The sequence below is a fragment of the Meles meles genome, chromosome 11, assembly GCF_922984935.1.
Source record: "Meles meles chromosome 11, mMelMel3.1 paternal haplotype, whole genome shotgun sequence".
In the NCBI taxonomy this organism is placed as follows: domain Eukaryota; kingdom Metazoa; phylum Chordata; class Mammalia; order Carnivora; family Mustelidae; genus Meles; species Meles meles.
The window spans coordinates 8,367,208-8,383,114 of NC_060076.1; the positions used below are offsets into that span (position 1 = coordinate 8,367,208).

A 15,907-nucleotide genomic window follows, 5' to 3' on the forward strand; every position below is an offset into this window, starting at 1 on the left:
ATTCCAGAACATTTTCATCAGCCCAAAAAGAAACCCTATATCGTTAGCAATCACTCCCCATCCTTCCCTTCCTTGAGCCTCTGGAAACCACGAACCTACTTTCTGTCTCTTTGAGTGTGCCTGTTCTAGACATTTCCTATAAATGGACTCATACACTTTGTGGCCTTTCGTGTCAGGTTTCTTTCACTTAGCATAAGGCTTTCAAGCTTCATCCAAACTGTCACATATATTGGTACTTTTACTTGCATGTCACCCATGCTCAGGGGCCATGCTAATCTTCTCCGTATTTTTCCAATATTAATATATGTATGTTGAAGCAAGCATTATTAGTATTTTTTTAAAAATCGCTGAATATTATCTCATTGTATGGACATACCACATTTTGTTGATCCATTCATCTGTTAGTGGACACTTGGCTACCTCTTGGCTACTATGAATAACCCTGCTGTGAACACTGGCATGTGCAAGTTTTGTGTGGACACCATATGTTTTCAGATCTCTTGACTATGTACCTAGAAGCGAAATTGCTCGGTCATACAGTAACTCTATGTTTAATTTTTGGATGAGTTGCCAAACGTTTCTGCAACGGCTGCACCATTTCACTTCTCCACCAGCGAGACAAAAGAGTTCCAATCCCTCTACATCCTTGCCAACACTTGTTTTTGTCTTTTTTATTGTAGCCAGCCTAGTGGGTGTAATCTGTGGTTTTGATTTACATTTCCTTTGTGACTAATGATTTTGAGCATCTTGTCATGGGCTTATTGTGCCTTTGTATACGTCTCTGGAGAAATGTCTGTTTGGAGCCCTTGGCCATTTTAATTTATTTATTTTTATTATTATTTTTAAAGATTTTTTCTTGTCTTTCTTTTTTTTTTTTAAATTTGACAGGCAGAGATCACGAGTAGGCAGAGAGAGGCAGGCAGAAAGGCAGGCAGAGAGGGAGAGAGAGGAGGAAGCAGGCTCCCCGCTGAGCAGAGAGCTCCATGTGGGGCTCGATCCCAGGACCCTGAGACCATGACCTGAGCCAAAGCAGAGGCTTTAATCCACTGAGCCACCCAGGCGCCCCTCCTTTGGCCATTTTAAAATAGATTTATTTGCATTTTGTTGTTGATTTGTAATAATTCCAATATTCTGGATACTATATCCTTATCATTTACTTGATTTACAAATATTTTCACTTTCCTGACGGTGTCCTCTGGGGCACAGAAGCTTTAATTTTGATGAAGTTTAATTCATGTTCTTCTTTTGGTTGCTTGGCTGAGGAACCATTGTCTAATCCAAGGCCATGAAGATTTAGACCTACATTTTCTCCAAAAGTTTTTGTTCTTTTGAGGTCTTAGATCAATTCTCAGTTAGTTTCTGTATCTGGTGTGAGGTTGGGGTACAAATTAATGCTTTTGCACGTGGAATATCCAGTTGTCCCATCACCATTTGTTGAAGAGACTGAACCTTCCTCTATTGAATTGTTCTCACACCATTGTTGGAAATGAGTAGACCATAAATATGTAAGTTTATGTCTGGACTCTCAATTCTAATCCACTGAACTATTTGTGTATCTGTATGCCAGTGGCTTAAAGGCTTAAGACAGAGGAGGGGTGTAGAAAGACGAGGAGGAACCACTCATTTCCCGGTACATCTCTTGTTCCTGACTCCAGATCCTCTAGGCTCCGGTCACATTTCATTTTTTTGAAAGATTATATTTATTTATTTAGATAGTGCAAGTGGGAGGAGGGGCAAGGGGAGAGGGAGCGCGAGAATCTCAAGCAGACTCTGCACTGAGCTTGGAGCCCGATGTGGGGCTTGATACAAAGACCCTGAAATCACGACCTGAGCTGAAATCAAGAGTCGGATGCTTCACCGACAGAGCCACCCAGGCACCCTGAGCCATCAAAGTGTCTGACAAGGGACTGATGTGATCCAATTCATGTCCTAAGATCATACTGGCTATTTGTGAAGGGTAGATTGTAGAAGGCAAGAGGAGAGGCGCCAAAATCCTAGTGGGAAGATCCTGGAAGGAAGCTTTTGCAGTGGCCCAGGGAAAGTTGAGAGGTGCTTGAGGCAGCAATGACTATGGGATGAAGGAGAGGGCTTTGGAAATGTTTGGGGGTGGATAGGAGGGGCCTTCAAGAATGACTCTGGGGGTGAGGGCAGGAGGGTAATCTCGCTTTGACGTCCTCTCTCAGCCTGAACGTTTGCATCTGTAGAGTGGGCACGCAGCAGTGAGATAACCAGTGTAAACTGGGTAGCTCGTGCTCGGCACAGGGCACACACAAAGGACAGGCTGCTGCAATTACCGCATACCTGCCATCATCATGCTTGGATTGGGTCCCCAGAGGTCCACGTCTGAGTCTTGTCTATCCCTTGACTCTGGAGAGTGATGGCATGGACAATTCACAAGTCTAAATTTTGTTTTAGAAGTGTTCCCTGAAGCACCGGGTCTGAATTTCCTTGATCCCTCTTTTCCCTCCCCTTGGGTAAAGCACGGAATTTGGTTTCCCCCGGCCTCTGGGAGAGCTGCAGTTCAGTCTCGCGTCAGCAGATGGCGCCAGAAGCTAAGGGAAGGCTCCTCTCCTTCTGGCCCTCCCACCAGAGCCCCCTCGCATCTTCTCTCTCTCCCCACCTCCAGAGCCCTCTCCAGCTCCCAGGCTGCCTTTGCAGCAGGGGTGAGGGGGCCTGAGGCCGAGCCCTCTGCAGACTCCCGGGCACACAGACCCATTTTGGAGAAGTAGAAAGACCCTGCTGAGGGCCCTGAATGGTTCCTATACCCTGGAGACCTCCCCACCTCCATTTCTACCCTCCCAGGAAATCACTTTATAAATAGGACAGCATGGGTCCCGAGTGAGAGGGAGGTTTTCCTCAGAAGAGTCACTTCATCCGTGAACAAGGGAGCCATGAAACCTCTTAGAGCAGCCCCATGACCTCCCCGTCCATCCTGTGTAAAATATGAAATAAGAGTTTTAATTACCAAGCTTGGAAGCCAGCCGACATGTTTAATATTTAATGTGTCCAGTGATGGTGCCCCAGGCCTACAGGCACTGACAGAATTGGGGTTTCCCTTGGGTTGGCTCCGAATGTGTTTGGAGCACAGCCAGGCTGCCTCCTTCCCCCACACCTGGGGGCCTCCCATAGCTCAGCCTGGGCCCAGGCCTGCCCTGGGCCTCCCACTCCCTGAGGGACGCGTGCCAAGACGGCTGGGGGTGGGGGGGTGGAGGGCGTTCCTCACTCTGAGGAGGGCTCCAGAAGGCATCTAGTGCTGGACCCAGCCCCAGGTCCTGGCAGAGAACCAGAGTCAGTGAATTCAGGCAGCTGAGAAGATGGTAACAAGGAGAGACAGACAGACCTGAGTTTGAATTCTGCTTTCCCGCAAATGGCTCAGCTCTCTCTGAGAGTTACTTTCTCTGTATGATTCTTAAAGTGGAAGGTGTATTTCCTATGCTATGAATTGTTATTAATAACAGATGGCCATTGTTGAGACTTCTCGTGTGGCTGGAACCTGCTGGAACCCTAACACGTACCCTGCCTTTGTCACTCACCATGGCCCCGTGAAGTGGCTGAGTTGGGACTTGAGCCCAAGACATTCTGACTCCTGAAGCCAAGACTCTCAAAGCTTATATGCAAAAGCACTTCAGAAATTTGGAGAACCGCGGGCTTGAAGGGGACACTGCCAGCCAGTCATTTGTGGGTTGATTTGACAGTCTCAGTACGGGTGGAGTTTGTGGGACCATCTTGCCCCTGGCTCCTCACCTCCGTATGTCTTTGGGTTCACGCACCATCCCTTACTCAGCTGACTGTGGCCAAGTTGGTGTCTAGTGCGTGGAAGATAGCCGGTGACAGGCTGTGGGCACATCCAGTTGTTGGAGACGCTTGCCTTAAAAGGTAGCGAAGTCGGTGGCAGAGAGGAGGACTCCTCCCTTCCTTCTGCATCACACCTGGGAGGAACAGGCAGGGCGGGAAAGGGGAGGGAGGTGGCGGTAAGCTCCGTATTACAGCCATCAGATTGGCACATGAGGTTGCAGGAACCCTTGTCCTAGCGGGTGTGTGAACTGGTGGGATCATTGTGGAGAGCATATATCCCGCCTCCCCCCAGCAATTCCACTTCTAGGGACGCCCGGGTGGCTCAGCTGTTGGACGTCTGCCTTCGGCTCAGGTCATGGTCCCAGGGTCCTGGGCTCGAGCCCCGCATGGGGCTCTGCGCTCAACGGGAAGCCTGCTTCTCCCTCTCACACTTCCCTTGTTTGTGTTCCCTCTCTCGCTGTGTCTCTTTCAAATAAATAAATAAAAATCTTAAAAAAAAATTCCACTTCTGAGCATTTACTCCTGAGCATCCCTCATACAGGTAGACAAAGAGACTTGCCCAAGGATGTTCCTTGAAGCATCTGCTGGTAATAGTCAAGGGATAGAAGCAACTGAAATGTCTACTCATAAAGGAATAGATAAATCACAGGTGGCGTATGCAAATGATGACCATCAGGCTGCAGTTCCACGGAATGAATTAGAATGACGTGTATTAACGCCGGCAGATCGTAAAAATGTAATGCCAAAAAAGATGTCTGGCAAATGCTACTTGTATATGTTGCAATATATATTTTCAGGCCACACATGCCCACACATTGACAACATGAGAATGTCTGTGGGGAGGTGGGGAAGGGCGGGGAGGCAGTTGGAGAAGGGAGATGAAAGAGACAAAAACAAAGCAAATAAGTACACAAGAAGACCCATGTGTGGCTAATAATGACTGAGCTGAACTGACTCTGAGCAATAGAATTCTGTGCCTCTGAGATCCAAAGCAAAAAAAGCAAAGAATGACAGAAAAGGGGGGCCAAGGACTTCTATAAGTTCTTTTTTTTTTTAAAGATTTTATTTATTTATTTGACAGACAGAGATCACAAGTAGGCAGAGAGGCAGGCAGAGGGAGAGAGAGAAGCAGGCTCCCCACTGAGCAGAGAGCCCGATGCGGGGCCCGATCCCAGGACCCTGAGATCATGACCCGAGCTGAAGGCAGAGGCTTTAACCCACTGAGCCACCCAGGCGCCCCTATAAGTTCTTTTTATAAGACCCTGAAACTGTTGGGTCGTTTGGTGATTTTCAAAACCCAGCCAATAAGCATGTCATCCAACCTGAGAACTGGTCACTGGGCTCTGGCTGGGTGCCAGGTGCTTTCTAGGTGTGATCCGTGACTACCTCACTTTATCTTCAAAGCCACTCCTTGAGCTATTGCCATGCCCTACTTACAATAGGGCTCCAGGTAGTGCCGAGTACCATCAGTCTGCAACATAAACACCCCCCATCCCCGCTATCCTGTCTCCCCTCCTAAAGGATTGTAATCCAGGATTCCTGTGGGGTTCGGAAAATACACTTCACGAGGATGGCCTGAAGGTGGCGCTGTTGCAGTTGGTCCGGGACAGGTGAGCGGTTTGCGCCCGTCAGGCAGGGGTGGGAGGACATTCAAAGGATGACCGGGCCGGGGAGGCGGTGTCCTTCTGGGCTTTAGTGAGATCCTGATCACCAGCAACCAGGGCAATACAGAGCAGGGAAGAAGGCTGGGGCATGGATCTCCTGCTAGGAGAGCAGTGTCCCAGCCTGGAAACTCACCTTCCATTCTCCACCCCACCCAGCGGGAGGAGTGAGACCCTACTCCCTCCGGGCTTTGTAAAGACCTGGCTCTCTGGAGAGTGTTCAGGGTTAGGCTTCCAGGACTTTGCAGATAAACCTTGATCAGCCTGCTGAAGGAAGTGTCCTCTTGTCCTCCACCTTCTTTTTAGGGTGACCTTTAGAGCCTTAGGCCTGATGCCACCTCCTCTCATGAGTTGACTGTCGGGGGTGGGGTTGGGGGGGTGTGAGGCTTGGGCCTCAGGCTCAGAGAGTGAGGGCACTGCAAGGCGGGCCATAGGCTATCCCCGGTCCCCAGGTCATTCCACTCTCCTGGTCCTCAGACGCTTTCTGATCAGCGAGGCCAGGGTGCTTGGCAACCATGATGGTGGGGGAGAGGGATAGGAGAGGTAAGGAGAGAGAAACAGAAGCCCCGGTGCCTGCTTATTTGACAAAAACTTACTTAGGGGAGAAGGGGGCATCCTTAGAAGGATATAGGAATCTTTTATGGGATCAGCGGGTGTACAGCTGGACTGAGCACATGGAAAATCTGGAACCAGGGCAGAAACGTGTACTTTCATCTCTTCTTCCCTCTGCGTCTCCCTTTGCAGACCATTTTTCTCTGTCCGATTCTGCACACGGCAAATGGCCACCCCAGCCTGGAGGGATGCCTCCTGATGTTCCGTCCCCATCACCTTGCTGACCAATGTCCTAGGGTCCCTGTTCCATATCCCCAAGACAGACCCTCACTGCCCAGCTTGGTCAGTGTTCATATCTGGCCAGAGAGGAGTCCTGTGTGGCATAAACATAACCCCCTTCATGGGTGGCCACGAGAAGAATCACCAGAGTTTCGGGAAGGGATCCCAGGGCTTTTCAGGCGGAAGGTAGCCAGGCAAACAGTAGGTGGTTACTAAGTAGTTGTTGAATGAATAAATAGATGGGTGGCTGACTAAATGATTGAAATGTATCTCTCGGACCCCTGCCTGGGGCTGCCACCTTCCTTGATGAAAGAGCCGGGGGTGGTCCCCTTTGTGACCAACATGGTATAATTGGAGAGGCAGGAACCTGTCACTCTTAATTATATCAAGATGCCACTGGGTCCCGACAAGTTCCCCTCACCCACGCTGTTTTTCCAGCTGTTTGTCTTCTCCCAAAAAAGCTGGTGCCACCAGAGGAAGGTAAAGCCACCCGGCCCAGGGACACATCTGCCTTGCAAGTAAGGAAGGGGATGGAGGCCGGGGGTCCTGCAGCCCTCCTGTAGCAAAGTCTGAGACAAGGCCCTGGGGTGCAGGTTGTTTATCTGGGATGTGAACCCAGGAAGCAGGGGTAAAGGGGCAGGGAAAGGGAGGGAGTGGCAATGTAAGGATGGATTACTGAGCTTGCTGCTCTCTGTACCTGGGGTTGACTCCTCCAGGCCCCTGTGAAGTGTACAGAACGCCTCCGGGAATTATCTCCCTGGGGAATGGGGGTGGAGCTCGCATCTATCGGCTCCTGCCTCCACTGGGGGGAGGATGTCCTCAGGGGCACTAATTCCCTACATTTCCACGTGGGTGGCACTCGAATGCAGGTGAGCACACAGCCATGGCCCTGGAGGAGGGAAAGCCATGTGGAATGCACTGGAAGTGGGACTGTCAGCTCCAAGGGAGCCGGAGCTTGTGTGGAACTGTCCACCGCAGCTGCCGCTGAAACCAGAGGTGAGCCGAGACGATGGAGAGCAGGGCCCTGGATTCCCTGAAGTGTGCGGTCTGCACTGCGGTGTTCCCCTCCACTGCAGGATCAGGAGCCACTATGGCCGCCCTTCCCTTCTGGAACCCATGTCTCTTCTGAGCTTCAGTTCTGTAAACACGATTGACGCTCTGACATCCCACGTGCCTCAAATTTAAAGAAGCCCAAACTGAATCATGACCTTTAGTTCAAACCAGTTTCTCTTCCTAATTGTCTAACCCAGCATCCATCCAAGTGGACAACCTAAGACTCACCCTTGACTTCCTTGTGGCTGCCACTCTCCATGATTCACTGGTCACCAAATCTTGTTGATTCTATCCACCTGCTCCCCCACTTTCTCCCAACCCACCCACCCTTCCTTCCTTCCTTCCTTCTTTCCCTATCAAACTAGCACAGACTAAAAGAACAAGACTGAAGACTGTCCATTTGGAGGACAGCGTGATCTCATACTTTGGCAATAAGAGGGCATATTGATCCCCTTTTTGCAAGACAGTGTGGCAGAATCCATCAGTAGTCACAAATGTTCTTATCTTTTAATCTCCCTTTCCTTATTCTAAGAATCTGTCCTGAGAAAATAGTCCTATATGCAGAAAAAGCTTTCTGCACAAAGAAATTCATGACAATTTTGTTTATACCAGCGAAAAACAAAAGCAACCAACAACAATGACGAAAAACTAGATAACACCCAAACGTTAATGCTGGAGTGATGTTGAATTGCACTGTTGTGTCTTTCTCCAGCTGGGGCACCCTTCAGTGTTGCTGCTCTCCGGGTGTCTGCCCTGTGCCATCCTCTCTTCTCAGGCTGCACACTCTGGATGGCCTGGTCACCATCTACATTGACCATTCCCAAATCTTTGCTTCTTGCCCAGACAGCTCTCTTGAACTTCTCATCTGTATGTCTCATAGCCAGTTAGACATCGCACTTGAATAACCCAAAGCCACTTTGACCACATGAGTCCACAACTAAATTTCACGTCACCTAAGCCCCCTGCAACCAGGCGTCTGAACTCAGTGGATGGCGCCACCATTTTCCTGGATATGCAGGCTAGATGTACGGATGTCCACCCTTCTTCCCCCTTTCTACAACTAACTCATCACCAGGTTCTGTTGATTCTGCTTTCTATGTTATTCTCACAAACATGCATTTTGTCTCCATCCCACTGCCATTAGCTGAGTTCAAACCATTTCTTGCCATCGCTAACAGCCTCTTCTCTGCTCTCCCCGCTTCCATCTTGCTTCCTCTCATCCCTCTCCTGTTCTGGAGCTAGAGTGGACTTTCAAAACCACAAATCTGACTATGTCCTGAGTACATGGCTGCTGGGCTTCACTTCTGAAGCCACTAACATAGGATTTTGCAGTTACTGGTGGGGTTTTCAAGAGCAGCAGGGGCGTTGTTTCAAGAGTGGAAGGGGAGTAACTAGGACAGTTATTCCTAGTTCTGCTTCAAAACAGCAGAGTCCAGTGGGATGAGCTAGCTCTACTGGGAGGCACTAGCCCATAGCAATGTCTGCGAGAGGCCTCTCATTCATTCACAGACGTTTCATGAGCACCTACTATGTGTTAGGTCATGCATGCTCAATGGCTCAGTGGGGGTGGCATTACCCCCTCCCAGGGGTGAAAATTCTATTCTTAGAGGATGAAAAATATTTAGCTATTACAATGTTTTGTGGCCCTCCAAAACTCCAGCCTAGTCAACAATATCTTATCCTTTAGTATTTAATTTCTCTCATCAGGGAGAATTTAAATTAAATTAAATTTTTCTTCTTAGCGGAGAAACAGTGGGGGAAATAAAGGTTGAGAAACACCATGGTGAGCTTTGGGGGTGCAGTAGCTACGGAGTCAGACATGGTCCCTCACTGTGCAGAGCTTTACACACTAGCAGGGAAGACACACATTAAATTATAATACAACGACTAAGTGAAGAAAGCCAGACTTATTATAGATTCCATTTACTTGGCATTTTGTGAAAAGCAAAACTGTAGTTGCAGAAATGAGATCCATGGTTCTAGGAACTTGGGTGTGGGGGGCTCACCCTAGGGGGCAAGAGAGAACTTTCTGGGGCACTAGAAACATTCTACATCCTGACAGAGGTTCTGGTTCCACAACTGGAGGTTTATGGAAACTCATAGATCGATACACCAGAAAGGGGTGAATTTTACAAATATACAAGTTATAGCTCCATAAAGCAGCCTTAAAATTATTATACAGCAAACTGTGTTTAGCCCTGTGGTGAGCTGGCACAGAATTAGCAATGACCGAAGCGAGCAGCAGGCCCCTGACCTGGTTGGATCATGAGGGACTTCCTGGAGGAGGCAGTGCTGAGCTGAGTTCTGAAGGGTCAGTGACCACGCATGGGGAGAAGGCAGGGTGGCAAGAGCAGGTCCATGGCACACCTCTAGGGGGTGTCATTACCACACGATCATTGTGCTCCTGGGTCTTGTAATGCAGTAGCCTGGCAGGGCAGCCTGGGGAGAGGGCACAGCATGCATGGACACTGGGTCAGGACGGCACGTGATGTCCTCCAGGGGGTGGACGGAAGCCAGTGGGCCAGGAGGCCAGAAGATAAGGAAAGAAGTAGCTGGTGGTGGGCTGCTGGTGTGGGCAGTGGTCAGATCATGCAGAGCCTTGTCAGTCCTGCGGGAGATTCTGGAAAGGGAGTAACTTGACTAGCTTCACCTTTGCTAAAGGTCACTGCTGCAGGGCGGTGAATGTTGGCAGGTAGCAAAGTGCCTGCAAAGAGGCGACAGATGACAATTCTTTCAACCTGTGTAATGATGATGGAGGTGGACAGAAGTGGACAGATTCTTGATATATTTAGGAGATAAAATCAGCTGGACTTGGTGGTCAGTTGGATGTGTGGGATGGGAGAGAGCAGAGGGGCGGGGGATTCCCCAGCTTCTGACTTGTCCAACTAGAAATATGACGGCATCTTTCTGAACTACAGAACCCTCGGAGAGGGACCGGGTTAGTGCGGGGAGATCCTGCGTCCAGTTTTTTCAGGTTGGAGTTGGGAGTGTCTGCGAAGATCACGAGTGATGTCAGAGCAGAGGAATCTTTCGGGACATCCAGGCACTTACATGCTACTTGTCTGAAAGCTGTTCTTTCTCCAGCCAGGGGTGAGTTCCTGAACCCCAGCCATGTCTCGTAGGATCAGGGATGAGCACTGGTCTGGGGAGAGCTGAATCAGCAACTTGAGATTTGAAATGGAAGAGATGGAGGGAGAGGACATGGATGTGGGACGGTGCTGGTGGAGGGGCTCCTGGGAAGGGCCACCTGTCACTGCTGAAATTCCTTGCACAGCCCTGCTTCGTGCCCAGTCTGCGGTCTGGTTGTCTACCTTTGACTTGGATTCCATCAGATAATCTAACCCTGCAGCTCCCAGAGCCTTGACAAAACCATCACAGATACCTGGGCGTTTTACTGCTGTGTCCCTCCCTCCCTCCCTCTTTCTTTTCTTTCTTTCTTTCTTTTTTTCTTCCTTCCTTCCTTCTTTTTCTTTCTCTTTCTTTCCTTCTTTCCTTCCCTTCTTCCTTCCTCCTTCTCTCTCTTTCTTTCTTTCTAAGATTTTATTTATTTGAGAGAGAGGGAGTGAGAGAGTGAACAGGGGAAGGAGCAGAGGGATAGAGACAAGCAGACTCCGTGCTGAGTGGGGAGCCCAAGGAGGGGCTCCATCCCATGAACCTCAGATCATGACCTGAGCCAAAATCAAGAGTCCAATGTTTAACTGACTGAGCCACCCAGGTGCCCCTTTATTCTTTCTCTCTCTTTCTCTTTTTTAGCTCTGTTGGCATTTGCCAAAATTTTTATCAGTATTTAATTTAATTTTTTAAAGATTTTAGTCATCCATTTGTGACACAGAGAGAGAGAGCACAAGCTGGAAGGAGGATCAGAGGGAGAGGGAGAAGCAGACTCCCCACTGAGCAGGGAGCTCAAACTCGGGACTCCGTCTCAGGACCTTGAGATCATGACCCAAGCCGAAGGTAGATGCTCAACCAACTGAGTCATCTAGGCACCCCTCTATCAGATTTTATTTATTTGTTTTAAGGATCTTATTTATTTTGACAAAGAGAGAGACAGCAAGACAGAGAACACAAGCAGGGGGAGTGGAAGAGGGAGAAGCAGACTTCCCACAGATCAAGGAGCCTGATGTGGGGCTCAATCCCAGGACCCTGGGATCACAATCTGGGTCAAAGGCAGACGCTTAATAACTGAGCCACCCAGGTGCCCCTCTATCAATTATTTTAATTAATTTATTTTTATAGTATTTAAACTAACTTTGTAAGGCAAGTTGCCCCCTGCCATCAAACCCTTTTACTTCCCAAATTTCTTGATCATTCTGTGCAGTTACTCTGTTAGATGAACTACAGAATCAATTTAAGATGAAAATGCCCCGGGGAGATTTTATTGAAATCACATCAAATTTATAGATTACTTGAGGGAAGATTGACGATTTTGCAATACAACCCAAGACCAGGATCCTTTTCTCCATCGATCCAAGTTTTTTTTTTTTTTTTTTTTAATGCCCTTCATTCTACTCCAGCATATATCTTTGAACATGTTTTGCTAAGTATATTCTTTTTTTCCCTGGTGTTTTCTAACTTGTTATTGCTGGTGTAGGGGACAGACATCGATCCTAGTATATTTATCACCTGCTGTTATCCTCTTTATTCAATGGTCTAATTAGTTCCTGTGGTTTTCCTGCTTATTCTATTACCTTCTCAGGGTGGATGGACACATCTTCTACAAATAATAATTTTGCCTCTGCTTGCCAAGCTGTATACCCCTCCTTTCCTTTTGTTATCTTGTTCTCTTGGCTGGAAACTTCCAAATGAAGGTAAGAATCAGCTATGATGGGGAGCCTGGGTGGCTCAGTGGGTTAAAGCCTCTGCCTTCAGCTCAGGTCATGATCCCAGGGTCCTGGGATCGAGCCCCGCATTGGGCTCTCTGCTCAGCAGGGAGCCTGCTTCCTCCTCTCTCTCTCTCTGCCTGCCTCTCTGCCTACTTGTAATTTCTGTCTGTCAAATGAATAAATAAAATCTTTAAAAAAAAAAAGGAATCAGCTATGATAGCGGGTACCCATGACATCTTGCTACCCTGAGTCAGAAGACTCTAACGTGATGTTTCCAAAACTGACATCAGCAAGATGCTGATAGTTTTATTTATTTTTTAAAAATATTTTATTTATTTATTCAACAGACAGAGATCACAAGCAGGCAGAGAGAGAGAGAGGGAGGAGCGGGCTCCCCGCTGAGCAGAGAACTGGATGTGGGGTTCGATCGCAGGACCCTGAGAACATGACCTGGGCTGAAGATAGAGGCTTAACCCACTGAGCCACCCAGGCGCCCCAATGCTGATAGTTTTATTGAGAAAAGAAGTGTTCCAGGCCCGAATGACTTTAGTATATGCTGAGTTAAATAGAGATAAATTTGTTTCTTTAATTCTGCAATAAGAAGAATATGCGGTGCTAAAATGCCTGGTGGATGTCCAAGACCAAGTAACGTATCTTCCACTGCCTTGACCATCGACCTGTTCTTCCTCCTGTCTTCTGTTTAACATCTGGAACAGTGTTCTAACGGCGTAGTGTTGGAACAGCTGCTCTAAGATTTCACCAGTAAGTACGATGTTTGCTGTGATTTCTGGGAAAGGAATTCTGGGGGGAGTGAACAAAGAGTTTTTATCATGGTAAGACAATTGTCTTCAATTTCTGGTTTACTCAGTTTTCCTTAAAAAATAGTTGGAATAGTGGAAAATAGTGGAAGTTGAATTTGATCAAATGATTTTCAGTTGTCTACGAAGGTGGTCATATAATTTTCTGCTTTTAAATTTGTATAGTGAAATTTCAGCACAATGCATTAAGTGTGTTTCAAGGTATCCCATGGGGGAGTGTGCCTTGGTGGCTCAGTTGTTAGGCGTCTGCCTTTGGCTCAGGTCATGATCCTGGGGTCCTGGAATTAAGCCCCACATTGGGCTCCCTGCTCAGCAGGAAGCCTGCTTCTCCCTCTCCTGCTCCCTCTGCTTGTGTTCCCTCTCTCCTTGTCAAATAAATAAATAAAGTCTTAAAAAAAAAAAAGATATCCAGTGGGAGTAACAATGGCAGGATCGCATGACGGCGGAATGAACAGGATGAAATGGAGCAGCGAGCAGGCTGGGAGGCTGAAGCATCAATGTTCTTGCTCTAGCTTAGCTTACTGCCCCCTGGTATTTGTGCCTGCTGTGACTTAAATATCCGTGGGGATAGTTCTGAGTTCTGTGGCTGGCTAAGGTTTCGAGGTTAAGAGCAACAATTCTAAGAATCCCCTGATTATCTGATACTAACTTTGTAAAACCAAATACTGGGAGAATATTGGGAACACAGGGAAGGACCCTCTGCCTCCCTCCTCCTTGTGTTTCTTGCCTTGCCCTCTTTTTCTCCATTCTTCCTCCCACTCAGAAATGAAGACTTTTAGTTGACTGCTGGTTGAGAAGCTGGTCTGATTGGAGCCCTCAAGCCCATTGCTGGCTGCATCATCAAGGGGTTTTAAAAGTATTACAGATTTCTCTATTTATTTATTTATTTATTTAAGAGAGAGGGAGAGCACGAGCAGAGGAAGGGGCAGAGGGACAAGCAGACTCCCCGCTGAGCAGGGATTCCCAACATGGGGTTTGATCCCAGGGCCCTGATATTGTAACCTGATGCTTAACTTGACTGAGCCCCCCAGGTGCCTTAAAAATCATTTTTAAAATTAATACTAGTAGGGGCACCTGGGTGGCTTAGTAGGTTAAGCCTCTGTCTTCGGCTCAGGTCACGATCCAAGGGCCCTGGGATCGAGCCCCGCATCGGGCTTTCTGCTCAGCAGGGAGCCTGCTTCCCCTTCTCTCTCTGCCTGCCTCTCTGCCTACTTGTGATCTCTGTCTGTCAAATAAATAAATAAAATCTTTTTAAAAATTAATACTAGTATTTAGACATTGTTGAGTGCTTACTATGTACCCAATACTTGGCTAAATTCATCAAATGAATTACTTTAATCTAATCCTCCCATCCCTCTGAACAAGATATTATTATTTGTGTTTTACAAACTGGAGAACAACCACAGAGAGGTCACATCCCTCACTTGAGTTCCCAACCAGTTCCTGGTAGGTGGTGAATCCAGATCCAGAACCTGACAATTTGCCTCCGAAACGCACACTCCTGAGTTAAACTAAACTTGCTTTCCAAGAATAAACCTGGTAATGATGGGTTACTCTTTTTACTTGGTTCTCTTTGCTAATATATTATTTAAATTTTTTGCATCTAGGTAGGTTTTTTCAACAATCTTTTCCCTTTTTGTGCTTTAGTTGCTTTTTGTATCAGTCTTTGTACAAGACTCATAAAGTGAACTGGAAATTTTCCATATATTTTAGTGCAATTGAGCTTTGGAAGTTTCGGAAAGAATTTCGGCAGTTGCTATTTCTAAAGTGTTTGCTAAATCATCTGTAAAACCCTGTGGTCCTAGAGCCTTTGACAATTGCCTTAAACTTATTTGCTACATCATTAGTCTTCTCTGGCTCTTCCTGATTGAGTTAATTTAAGTCATTTTTATTTTTCTGAAATAATTTATTTTTACCTAGAAAAGTTCAGATTTACTAGCATAAAGTGATACATAGTGTAAGATAAAATCAAATTTTTTTCTCTGTGTTTCTCTTTTAAAATCCCATCTTGGTCATGATGTGTTTTATTTCTTTTATTTTCTTCATCAGACTTATCAGAAATTTAGTAGTAATAGCAGTAGTTGAGAAATATAATAGCAAACATGGATGGAGTGCTTACTGTATGCTGAGCACTATTCCAAGCTTATACTGTTTCAATCTTCATAACGTCCTTATGTTAGGGACTATTATTATCTCATTTTACAGGTGCAGAACTGACTTGCCTAAGGACACCCTACTAACACATGGTAAGCTGGGATATAAGTGAGGCAGCTGCTGATTTTATATTTACAAATTCTTTCCTTCCATTTATTTTATTTTCCTTCTTCCAAATCTTTGAGTTGAATATTGGTTCATTTATTTGTAATCTTTCTTATTTGTTTAAAAAACAAGCATTTAAGGGGACGCTTGGGTGGGTCAGTCAGTTAAATGTCTGCCTTTGGCTCAGGGCATGATCTCAGAGTCCTGGGATCAAGCCCCACATTGGACTCCTTGCTCAGCAGGGAGTCTGTTTCCTCCCTCTGCCTGCTGCTCCCCCTGCTTGTGCTCTCTCTCTCTCTTTCTTGATCTATCAGACAAATAAATAAATAGAATCTTTTAAAAAAGCATTTAAGGTCACAGAGTGAACATAGCTTTGGCAATAACCCATAGGCTCTGAGATTAATGATCTTTTCAAAGAACCGGCCTTTGATTTTGTTGATTATTATTTTTCTGTTCTCAATTTCATTGATTTATGCTCTTTATTATTTCTTTTCTTCTCTGCTTATTTTGGGTTTAATTTGGTCAATTTCTGGTTTCTCAAGATAGGAGCTTATATACCTCATCTGAAACCTTTCTCTCTCTCTCTTTTTTCTAATATAAACATTGTGATAGTATGAACTTCCCTCTTGGCAGGCAATGTTTTAGCTGAAGCTCACAAAATTTTTTT

General features: G+C 46.7%; 1 pseudogene; it reads right to left on the reverse strand.

The window, feature by feature from the left end:
• Positions 1–222: 222 nt before the first annotated feature.
• On the reverse strand, positions 223–322 carry LOC123953663 (annotated as a pseudogene).
• Positions 323–15,907: the final 15,585 nt, after the last annotated feature.